Genomic DNA, 11,081 nt, shown 5'->3' with positions numbered 1-11,081 from the left:
CCCCTGCAACCCGGCGCCCAGCCTGTCCTTCAGTGCCATTAACCACTACACCACCAGCCCCTCCAAGAGTGTGACCTTCGACAGCCTGCCCGTGCTGCGCAGCGAGCACAGCTCCTACTGCAGCTTCAACAACATCGGCCACCGCGACCACGATGGAGGCTTCTACAAGGATGAGGAACTCAACGACTCAGACTCAGAGACATACTGAGGGGGGTGGTGGTCGCTGCCCAGGAGGGGAGCCAAGGGTAGGCGGATGGACAGTGAAGTGGGGCAGAGGCCACAAACAAATCCACACATACACACCGTGTCTTAAATCACCACAGCCAGCTTTGGGAGGGCACGAGCCGAGACAGTCCGCACAGGAGCCTTAAGAGTCCTGCAGATGGAGAGAGAGAAATGGAGGGAGGGAGGGAGAGGGGGAGGCACAACAGGCTGGCTGGCCACACTCATCCTCTCGTACCACCAGGTGTCCTTCCAGCAGATACTGGACTTCAGAGGAACTGCTGCTGCTATACCCCACCTTTACCTTTACCCACAAAGGTCCTAAACGGTAGAAACTGTCCAGCCAACAGACAGACGGACACCTTATGACGGCAATAACCTGTAGTCCAAGGGGATAGTAGCACTTCACTGAGTGAAAAACAGACATGGACCAAAAGATGTGGAAGAAGCCTTTTCAAAACCTGTTTTGACAGTAGAAATGGGATTGAGCGTTTTGGCCTGAGAAAAAACATAAGGAGTGATGTTTCATTTAAGTTTTATGAGAGTGATGGTCATGTTTATCCGCACACTAAGACAGTCAGAACGCACCTAGCCTCTTGTCTGTAATCCATGTGGGAGGAGGGGAAATCATTTATTTTTTATGAACAAACATTTTAATAATATCATTCATGTCTTAAGCTCCTGGCCCTCTGTGGGAACCAAAAAATCGTAGTATTTGCTCTCATGAGTAATTTCAAAGAATTTCCATCCCCAATGGCACCCTATTCCCTTTATAGTACACTACTTTTGACCAGGGCCATAGGGTTCTGGTCAAAAGTAGTGTACTCTATAAAGAATAGGGTGCCATTTAGATTTTGCATTTGTATGTGAGCGACAGGACTTTTTACATTTGCGTTATTAAACCTACCTGTCCTTTGCCCTCTAGAAAATATTTTAGAAAGTAAATTATTAATTCATATATTCTTTCTTGTGATATTTATGTCATCATTTTGTGCCTTCTTTAGTTACTGAGGGGAGGTTAGGAGAGTAGGGGCAGCTGTATGAGCGAAAACAATGATGCACACTAAGTACTACAACGTTTGTGAAAAGCACTGATACTATTCCGAGGCATACGAGGGGGAAAACATGCCTCCCTTGGAGAGGAGAAACACTGTAAACCAATGGTTTTGTCTCTTTTTTAAAATAATTTAAACTGGAAATATGTACAATACATATGCTATGTTCGTCAAATCAGGATCAGGAGGTTCACAGGTTTTTTCGTGTCCTTTTTTTCTTTAAAAGGATGAAACTAGCATGTACATATGAAATAGTGACTGAATCGAAACTCCCATGAATTCTTTCAGTATCTGAAGATTGCTGTATATTTTATGAGTAATAAAATAAAGAAATGAGTTATGTTATTTAATAATGAACTATGGGTTATCTGTTTTATGTGACAACCGCAGTATCAATTTCTAGGTGACAGTGGTGCTAATCCCAAAAGAAAGGCTACATACAACAAGGAACAAGAAGTCTATTGGCAAAGTGATGAATATTGCATGTACCTTGGCCTAACGGTGTGGGTTATGTATTTTATTTTTCATGGCGTCCTCAACATTACAGTTTTAAGGGCAACTATAGCCTAAATTTGTTTACAACTCGCAGGATTTCCATACATGAGCTTTCAACAACACAGAGTGTTGCATCAGCACGAGATCGAAAGTGCGTCAAATCTGTACAGGTCATTGTTACGTCATCACTGATAAACGTTGAAACTGATGAAAAACCGCTGGAGCAGTTCAGTCTAAACCTCCCTAGTGCTGGAGGATTGCGTTTGTTTTCGCTCTGGATGCGCGTTCATTTTGGCAAGGAAATGTGCTGATTTTGCAAGGAGATGGAGAATAAAGAGTTCAAGGTAGGCATGTTATTTATTTTTAAATCTTCAATTATATTAATTACTGTGGATTAAATATTGTTTAACAAATGAAATAATGTGCTATTCATGCTGTAATATCAAACTAGAAAGTCTATGGCCGGGGAGTCATGAGAGTTGGCTAAAGGTACAGTAGGGTCAAATGGGGGTCAAAGGTTATGACAGCACCTTCATGAATTCGTCCAAAATGGCACCCTATTCCCTATGTAGGCTAGTGTACTACTTTTGACCAGGAGCCATAGAAGGGTTGGCTGACGTCACGAAAATGATGCTCGCGCATCGATGGCCGGAAGTCGTGTATCTTGTTATGATTCTGAACCTCAGCTAACAACAAGCTGCCATGTGGGGAATCGTAGCTCTGTGGCATGTTTCAGCTTGTTGTATGGTGTTATTGATACCATGTCTTGTTTTGAGGTGTTTTGACTGATATCATGTCTATGCAATGACTCAAATTCGCTACCTAGCTAACCAACAACAACTGTAACAATGTATTTGAGACGAGTTCATTGTTCAAATGTATTTATGTTTGCATTAAACATTTAGAGACTAAATATAGTTTACATGTTGTCAACAGTCTAAGTCAAACCCTGTCTATTTTGCCCCATAGTTGCATGCCAGTTTTGTTGCTTAACAACCAACCCCTCTATAGAGTCCCACAGTGGAGGTGTGATAATACCCATAAAACCTAGCGGTCAAACAGGGACATGGTTCCAATCGTTTTTCCACCATTCATTTTTCCCATAGCCGATTTTAGAAACACATAAAATAAGGGCTGTATTTCGTGTAGGCTTACCCTGGCGTGACGTTTTTGTAACTATGTCAATCTCTCTCGGACAAGTTGACTTTTATCAGTATATTTACATTTTACATTTATATCATTTAGCAGACGCTCTTATCCAGAGCGACTTACAATGGTGCATTCAACAATTGGTGCATTCAACTTATGATAGCCAGTGGGACAACCACTTATTTTTCTTATTTTTTTTTTTATGGGGGGGAGGGGGGGGTAGAAGGATTACTTTATACTATTCCAGGTATTCCTTAAAGAGGTAGGGTTTCAAGTGTCTCCGGAAGGTGGTCAGTGACTCCGCTGTCCTGGCGTCGTGGGGGAGCTTGTTCCACCATTGGGGTGCCAGAGCCTGAAGGTAAGGAGGTGCCGTTCCCCTCACAGCTCCGTAGGCAAGCACCATGGTCTTGTAGTAGATGCGAGCCTCAACTGAGCGGGGTGACATGAGAGAACTTGGGAAGGTCGAACACCAGACGGGCTGCGGCGTTCTGGATAAGTTGTAGGGGTTTAATGGCACAGGCAGGGAGCCCAGCCAACAGCGAGTTGCAGTAATCAAGACGGGAGATGACATGTGCCTGGATTAGGAACTGTGCCGCTTTCTGTGTAAGGTAGGGTCGTACTCTGCAAATGTTGTAGAGCATGAACCTGCAGGATCGGGTCACCGTTTTGATGTTAGCAGAGAATGACAGGGTGTTGTCCAGGGTCACGCCAAGGCTCTTTGCACTCTGGGAGGAGGACACAATGGAGTTGTCAACCGTGATGGCGAGATCATGGAACGGGCAGTCCTTCCCAGGGATGAAGAGCAGCTCCGTCTTGCAGAGGTTCAGCTTGAGGTGGTGATCCGACATCCACACTGATATGTCTGCCAGACATGCAGAGATGCGATTCGCCACCTGGTTATCAGAAGGGGGAAAGGAGAAAATTAATTGTGTGTTGTCTGCGTAGCAATGATAGGAGAGACCATGTGAGGATATGACAGAGCCAAGTGACTTGGTGTATAGAGAGAATAGGAGAGGGCCTAGAACTGAGCCCTGGGGGACACCAGTGGTGAGAGCACATGGTGCGGAGACAGATTCTCGCCACGCTACCTGGTAGGAGCGACCTGTCAGGTAGGACGCAATCCAAGAGTGAGCAGCGCCGGAGATGCCCAACTCGGAGAGGGTGGAGAGGAGGATCTGATGGTTTACAGTATCAAAGGCAGCGGATAGGTCTAGAAGGATAAGAGCAGAGGAGAGAGAGTTAGCTTTAGCAGTGCGGAGAGCCTCCATGACACAGAGAAGAGCAGTCTCAGTTGAATGACCAGTCTTGAAACCTGACTGGTTTGGATCAAGAAGGTCATTCTGAGAGTGATAGCAGGAGAGTTGGCTAGAGACGGCACGCTCAAGAGATTTGGAGAGAAAAGAAAGAAGGGATACTTACTTGTCTGTAGTTGTTGACATCGGAGGGATCGAGTGTAGGTTTTTTGAGGAGGGGTGCAACTCTCGCTCTCTTGAAGACGGAAGGGACATGGCCAGCGGTCAAGGATGAGTTGATGAGCGAGGTGAGGTGAGGTGAGGTAAGGGAGAAGGTCTCCGGAAATGGTCTGGAGAAGAGAGGAGGGGATAGGGTCAAGCGGGCAGGTTGTTGGGCGGCCGGCCGTCACAAGTCGCAAGATTTCATCTGGAGAGAGAGGGGAGAAAAAAGTCAAAGCATAGGGTAGGGCAGTGTGAGCAGGACCAGCGGTGTCATTTCACTTAATAAATGAGGATCGGATGTCGTCAACCTTCTTTTCAAAATGGTTGACGAAGTCATCCACAGAGAGGGAGGAGGGTGGGGGAGGAGGATTCAGCAGGGAGGAGAAGGTGGCAAAGAGCTTCCTAGGGTTAGAGGCATAGGTTTGAAATTTAGAGTGGTAGAAAGTGGCTTTAGCAGCGGAAACAGAGGAAGAGAATGTAGAGAGGAGGGAGTGAAAAGATGACAGGTCCGCAGGGAGTCTAGTTTTCCTCCATTTCCGCTCGGCTGCCCGGAGCCCTCTTCTGTGAGCTCGCAATGAGTCGTCAAGCCACGGAGCAGGAGGGGAGGACCGAGCCGGCCGGGAGGATAGGGGACATAGAGAGTCAAAAGATGCAGAAAGGGAGGAGAGGAGGGTTGAGGAGGCAGAATCAGGAGATCGGAGGGAGAAGGATTTAGCAGAGGGAAGAGATGATAGGATGGAAGAGGAGAGAGTAGCGGGAGAGAGAGAGCGAAGGTTGTGATGGCACATTACCATCTGAGTAGGGGCAGAGTGAGTAGTGTTGGAGGAGAGCGAGAGAGAAAAGGATACAAAGTAGTGGTCGGAGACTTGGAGGGGAGTTGCAGTGAGATTAGTAGAAGAACAGCATCTAGTAAAGATGAGGTCAAGCGTATTGCCTGCCTTGTGAGTAGGGGGGGACGGTGAGAGGGTGAGGTCAAAAGAGGAAAGGAGTGGAAAGAAGGAGGCAGAGAGAAATGAGGCAGAGACGTAGGGAGGTTAAAGTCACCCAGAACTGTGAGGGGTGAGCCATCCTCAGGAAAGGAACTTATCAAGGCGTCAAGCTCATTGATGAACTCTCCAAGGGAACCTGGAGGGCGATAAATGACAAGGATGTTAAGCTTGAATGGGCTAGTGATGTGACAGCATGGAATTCAAATGAGGAGATAGACAGATGGGTCAGGGGAAAAAGAGAGAATGTCCACTTTGGAGAGATGAGGATTCCTGTGCCACCGCCGCGCCGACCAGATGCTCTCGGGGTATGCGAGAACACATGGTTAGACGAGGAAAGAGCAGTAGGAGTAGCAGTGTTTTCTGTGGTAATCCATGTTTCCGTCAGCGCCAAGAAGTCGAGGGACTGGAGGGTAGCATAGGCTGAGATTAACTCTGCCTTGTTGGCTGCAGAACGGCAGTTCCAGAGGCTGCCAGACCACTAGGTTTTATGGGTATTATGACTCATACTGTGGGACTCTATAGGGCTCCAGCCAAAAGAAGTGCACTATATTGGAACTAGGGTGCTATTTCGGACACAAGCATAGATATGATGCATTATTATGTGACCATAGAAATAGAATCACTAGAAAGGATAGAGCCTCTGACCTTGGCAATTTGACTGGTAAACTGAACTGCACACCTGATATGATGTTCTGGTGATTATATTTCTCTGAATATGATGCATTATGATGTGACAATGAGAGTTGGGTTAATGGTGCTCTCAAGGCAACTGGGAACTCGAAAAAAATAACTAGGTCAAATCATGACGTCCGTGATCTTCAGGTCGTAAAGTCGGAGCTCTAGAAAGATGCCAGAGTTTCCGACTTGGAATTCCTTTTTACATTTTGTGGTGGTTATTTTATCCCCTTTTTCTCCCCAATTTTTCGTGATATCCAATTGGTAGTTACGATCTTGTTACGATCTTGTCTCATCGCTGCAACTCCCCAGCGGGCTCGGGAGAGGTGAAGGTTGAGTCAGGCGTCCTCCAAAACATGACCCGCCAAGCCGCGCTGCTTCCGACTTGGAATTCCGAGTTGGATGACTGTTCAAAACGATTTTTCCCAGTCGGAGCTTGTTTTTTTTTCCTATTTCCCAGTTGTCTTGAACGCACTGAAGTCGGAAGTCAGAGATTTCCCAGTTGTTTTGAACACGGCAAAAGGCGACACAGTAGGTGACATCTAAACATGACTTTGTGCTGTCTTTCAGAGGTCAGAGGTCAATGGGAATGACCTCACCCTCATAGACCTGGATGACCCCATCAATGAAGCTGATGTTATGAAGGAAGTCAGGTAAGTGATTTACACTAATGACACATTTGTGACTGGTTACAGGATCACATAGGCCTACAGATACAGATTCAGTAGTAGGTCAAAGGTCACCGCCTATGGAGAGGTAGGCCCAGAGCCATGTATTTAGAGAGTTGGGACATTGAGATATAAACTCAGCAAAAAAAGAAACGTCCTCTCACTGTCAACTGCGTTTATTTTCAGCAAACTGAACGTGTAAATAACGCATCTCCCGAGTGGCGCAGTGTTCTAAGGCACTGCATCGCAGTGCTAGCTGTGCCACTAGAGATCCTGGTTCGAATCCAGGCTCTGTCGTAGCCGGCCGCGACCGGGAGACCCATGGGGCGGCGCACAATTGGCACAGCGTCGTCCAGGGTAGGGGAGGGAATGGCCGGCAGGGATGTAGCTCAGTTGGTAGAGCATGGCGTTTGCAACGCCAGGGTTGTGGGTTCGATTCCCACGGGGGGGCAGTATGAAAAAAAAATATATATATATATAAAAAAAGAATAAAAATAAAATAAACAAATAAAACAATGTATGCACTCACTAACTGTAAGTCGCTCTGTAGCTCAACTGGTAGAGCACGGCGCTTTGTAACGCCAAGGTAGTGGGTTCGATCCCCGGGACCACCCATACACAAAAATGTATGCACGCATGACTGTAAGTCGCTTTGGATAAAAGCGTCTGCTAAATGGCATATTATATTATTATTATTATAAGAGCGTCTGCTAAATGACTAAAATGTAAAAATGTAATGTAAATATTTGTATGAACATAACAAGATTCAACAACTGAGACATAAACTGAACAAGTTCCACAGACGTGTGACTAACAGAACAAAGGGGGGGGTCAAAATCTAAAGTAACAGTATCTGGTGTGGCCACCAGCTGCATTAAGTACTGCAGTGCATCTCCTCCTCATGGACTGCACCAGATTTGCCAGTTCTTGCTGTGATATGTTACCCCCTCGTCCACCAAGGCACCTGCAAGTTCCCAGACATTTCTGGGGGGAATGGCTAAATCCTAGCCCTCACCCTCCGATCCAACAGATCCAGGCTCTTCATGGCAGAACACTGACATTCCTGTCTTGCAGGAAATCACGCACAGAACGAGCAGTATGGCTGGTGGCATTGTCATGCTGGAGGGTCATGTCAGGATGAGCCTGCAGGAAGGGTACCACATGAGGGAGGAGGATGTCTTCCCTGTAACGCACAGCGTTGAGATTTCCTGCAATGACAACAAGCGTAGTCCGATGATGCTGTGACACACCGCCCAAGACCATGACGGACCATCCACCTCCAAATCGATCCCGCTCCAGAGTACAGGCCTTGGTGTATCGCTCATTCCTTCGACGATAAACACGAATCCGACCATCACCCCTGGTGAGACAAAACCGCGACTCGTCAGTGAAGAGCACTTTTTTGCCAGTCCTGTCTGGTCCAGCGACGGTGTGTTTGTGCCCATAGGCGACGTTGTTGCCGGTGATGTCTGGTGAGGACTTGCCTTACAACAGGCCTACAAGCCCTCAGTCCAGCCTCTCTCAGCCTATTACGGACAGTCTGAGCACTGATGGAGGGATTGTGCGTTCCTGGTGTAACTCGGGCAGTTGTTGTTGCCATCCTGTACCTGTCCCGCAGGATGTTCCGATCCTGTGCAGATGTTGTTACACGTGGTCTGCCACTGCGAGGATGATCAGCTGTCCGTCCTGTCTCCCTGTAGCTCTGTCTTAGGCGTCTCACAGTACGGACATTGCAATTTATTGCCCTGGCCACATCTGCAGTCCTCATGCCTCCTTGCAGCATGCCTAAGGCACGTTCACGCAGATGAGCAGGGACCCTGGGCATTTTTCTTTTGGTGTTTTTCAGAGTCAGTAGAAAGGCCTCTTTAGGGTCCTACGTTTTCATAACTACCGTCTGTAAGCTGTTAGTGTCTTAATGACCGTTGCACAGGTGCATGTTCATTAATTGTTTATGGTTCATTGAACAACATTTTACATTTTAGTCATTTAGCAGACACTCTTATCCAGAGCGACTTACAGTTAGTGAGTGCATACATTTTCATACTGGCCCCCCGTGGGAAACAAACCCACAACCCTGGCGTTGCAAGCGCCATGCTCTACCAACTGAGCTACAGGGGACTAGCATGGGAAACAGTGTTTAAACCCTTTACAATGAAGATCTGTGAAGATATTTGGATTTTTACGAATTATCTTTGAAAGATCCTGAAAAAGGGACGTTTTCTTTTTTTGCTGAGTTTATGTATACATTACATGACACAGTAGATATCCATATGACAGCTTGCTCCCCATGGGCAATGTTGACATTTTAAACAATGCTATGTAACTGAACATCTATAATTAGAATTTACTTATAATGAAAGGATAAATGAAAGGCTCCAAGGCGCTAACATGGAGTCCTTTTAAAAGTTGGCAGAATTCTCTAAATATTTGGCTCTGGATAGGCCGAGTCATCTCAAGAGTATTGGAGCCATATAATTTGAGTGATTCTATTCTAATTCTAGAATGATTCATTCTAATTCTGTGATTCTAATTCTATAATTACACATCCTCACACTCACATTATAGCAGTGACCTAAGAGAGATTCCTTTTCTCTATCTAGATCCCATAAAGATCACAGAGAGGCTGAGAGACTGACCAAGTTGGACGAGGCTGTTCTAGACACAGATACCCCAACTCAGTCACAGGAGGTTGAAGAAGAGAGTGAGTTGGACGAGGCTGTTGCCATCCCATCTCAGTCGCAGGAGGTTGAAGGAGAGAGTGAGTTGGACGAGGCTGTTGCCATCCCATCTGAGTCGCAGGACGATGAAGGAGATAGTGAGTTGGACGAGGCTGTTGCCATCCCATCTCAGTCGCAGGAGGTTGAAGGAGAGAGTGAGTTGGACGAGGCTGTTGCCATCCCATCTCAGTCGCAGGAGGTTGAAGGAGAGAGTGAGTTGGACGAGGCTGTTGCCATCCCATCTCAGTCGCAGGAGGTTGAAGGAGAGAGTGAGTTGGACGAGGCTGTTGCCATCCCATCTCAGTCGCAGGAGGTTGAAGGAGAGAGTGAGTTGGACGAGGCTGTTGCCATCCCATCTCGGTCGCAGGAGGTTGAAGGAGAGAGTGAGTTGGACGAGGCTGTTGCCATCCCATCTCGGTCGCAGCAGGTTGAAGGAGAGAGTGAGTTGGACGAGGCTGTTGCCATCCCATCTCGGTCGCAGGAGGTTGAAGTAGAGAGTGAGTTGGACGAGGCTGTTGCCATCCCATCTCAGTCGCAGGAGGTTGAAGGAGAGAGTGATTTGGACGAGGCTGTTGCCATCCCATCTCAGTCGCAGGAGGTTGAAGGAGAGAGTGAGTTGGACGAGGCTGTTGCCATCCCATCTCAGTCGCAGGAGGTTGAAGGAGAGGGTGAGTTGGACGAGGCTGTTGCCATCCCATCTCAGTCGCAGGAGGTTGAAGGACAGAGTGAGTTGGACGAGGCTGTTGCCATCCCATCTCAGTCGCAGGAGGTTGAAGGAGAGAGTGATTTGGACGAGGCTGTTGCCATCCCATCTCAGTCACAGGAGGTTGAAGGAGAGAGTGAGTTGGACGAGGCTGTTGCCATCCCATCTCAGTCACAGGAGGTATGATGTATTTTTCTATTACATGGATGACATTTCATTGAGATATTTTGTGTTTTAATGACGCAAAATTGAATTCCAGCCTAACTCTGCTTTCTGTTGTCGCCATCAGGCTGCAGTGGTGACCTTCACTACCGTGACCCATAAGGATGAAACTTCCCAGACCAGCCTCACCCTCAGCAGGGGAAAGAGAAGCTACCCAGACCTACACACCTTTGTGCAGGACATGAAGGACGAGTAAGTTGCTCTTTGGCTTCCCCATGCATCCCCTAGATATGTTCCCTATCTCAATTGCATACTCCTCGTGTCCTCTCTTCTCAAAACCCATTGGATGAGAAAGCCAGAGGTCCCGCCCTTCTGACCTTCTCATCCAATGGGTTTTGAGAAGGAGGTGAGGAGATTGAGAGTCTCCCATAGTCTCGGGCCAATACAAAGGACTCAACGGACCAAATAACCAATCAGGGATGTCTGGGTGTGGCCTAGTTCCATAGAGGTCCATCCTTAACGTAGTCTAAGATAATAGAGGTAATGTCCATCCATAACGTAATCTAAGATAATAGAGGTAATGTCCATCCATAACGTAATCTAAAATAATAGAGGTAATGTCCATCCATAACGTAATCTAAAATAATAGAGGTAATGTCCATCCATAACGTAATCTAAAATAATAGAGGTAATGTCCATTCATAACGTAATCTAAAATAATAGAGGTAATGTCCATCCATAACGTAGTCTAAGATAATAGAGGTCATGTCCATCCATAACGTAGTCTAAGAT

Source organism: Coregonus lavaretus, assembly GCF_964263955.1.
Source record: "Coregonus lavaretus genome assembly, contig: HAP1_SCAFFOLD_680, whole genome shotgun sequence".
Classification (NCBI taxonomy): domain Eukaryota; kingdom Metazoa; phylum Chordata; class Actinopteri; order Salmoniformes; family Salmonidae; genus Coregonus; species Coregonus lavaretus.
Note: the sequence above shows the minus strand (reverse complement) of the source record.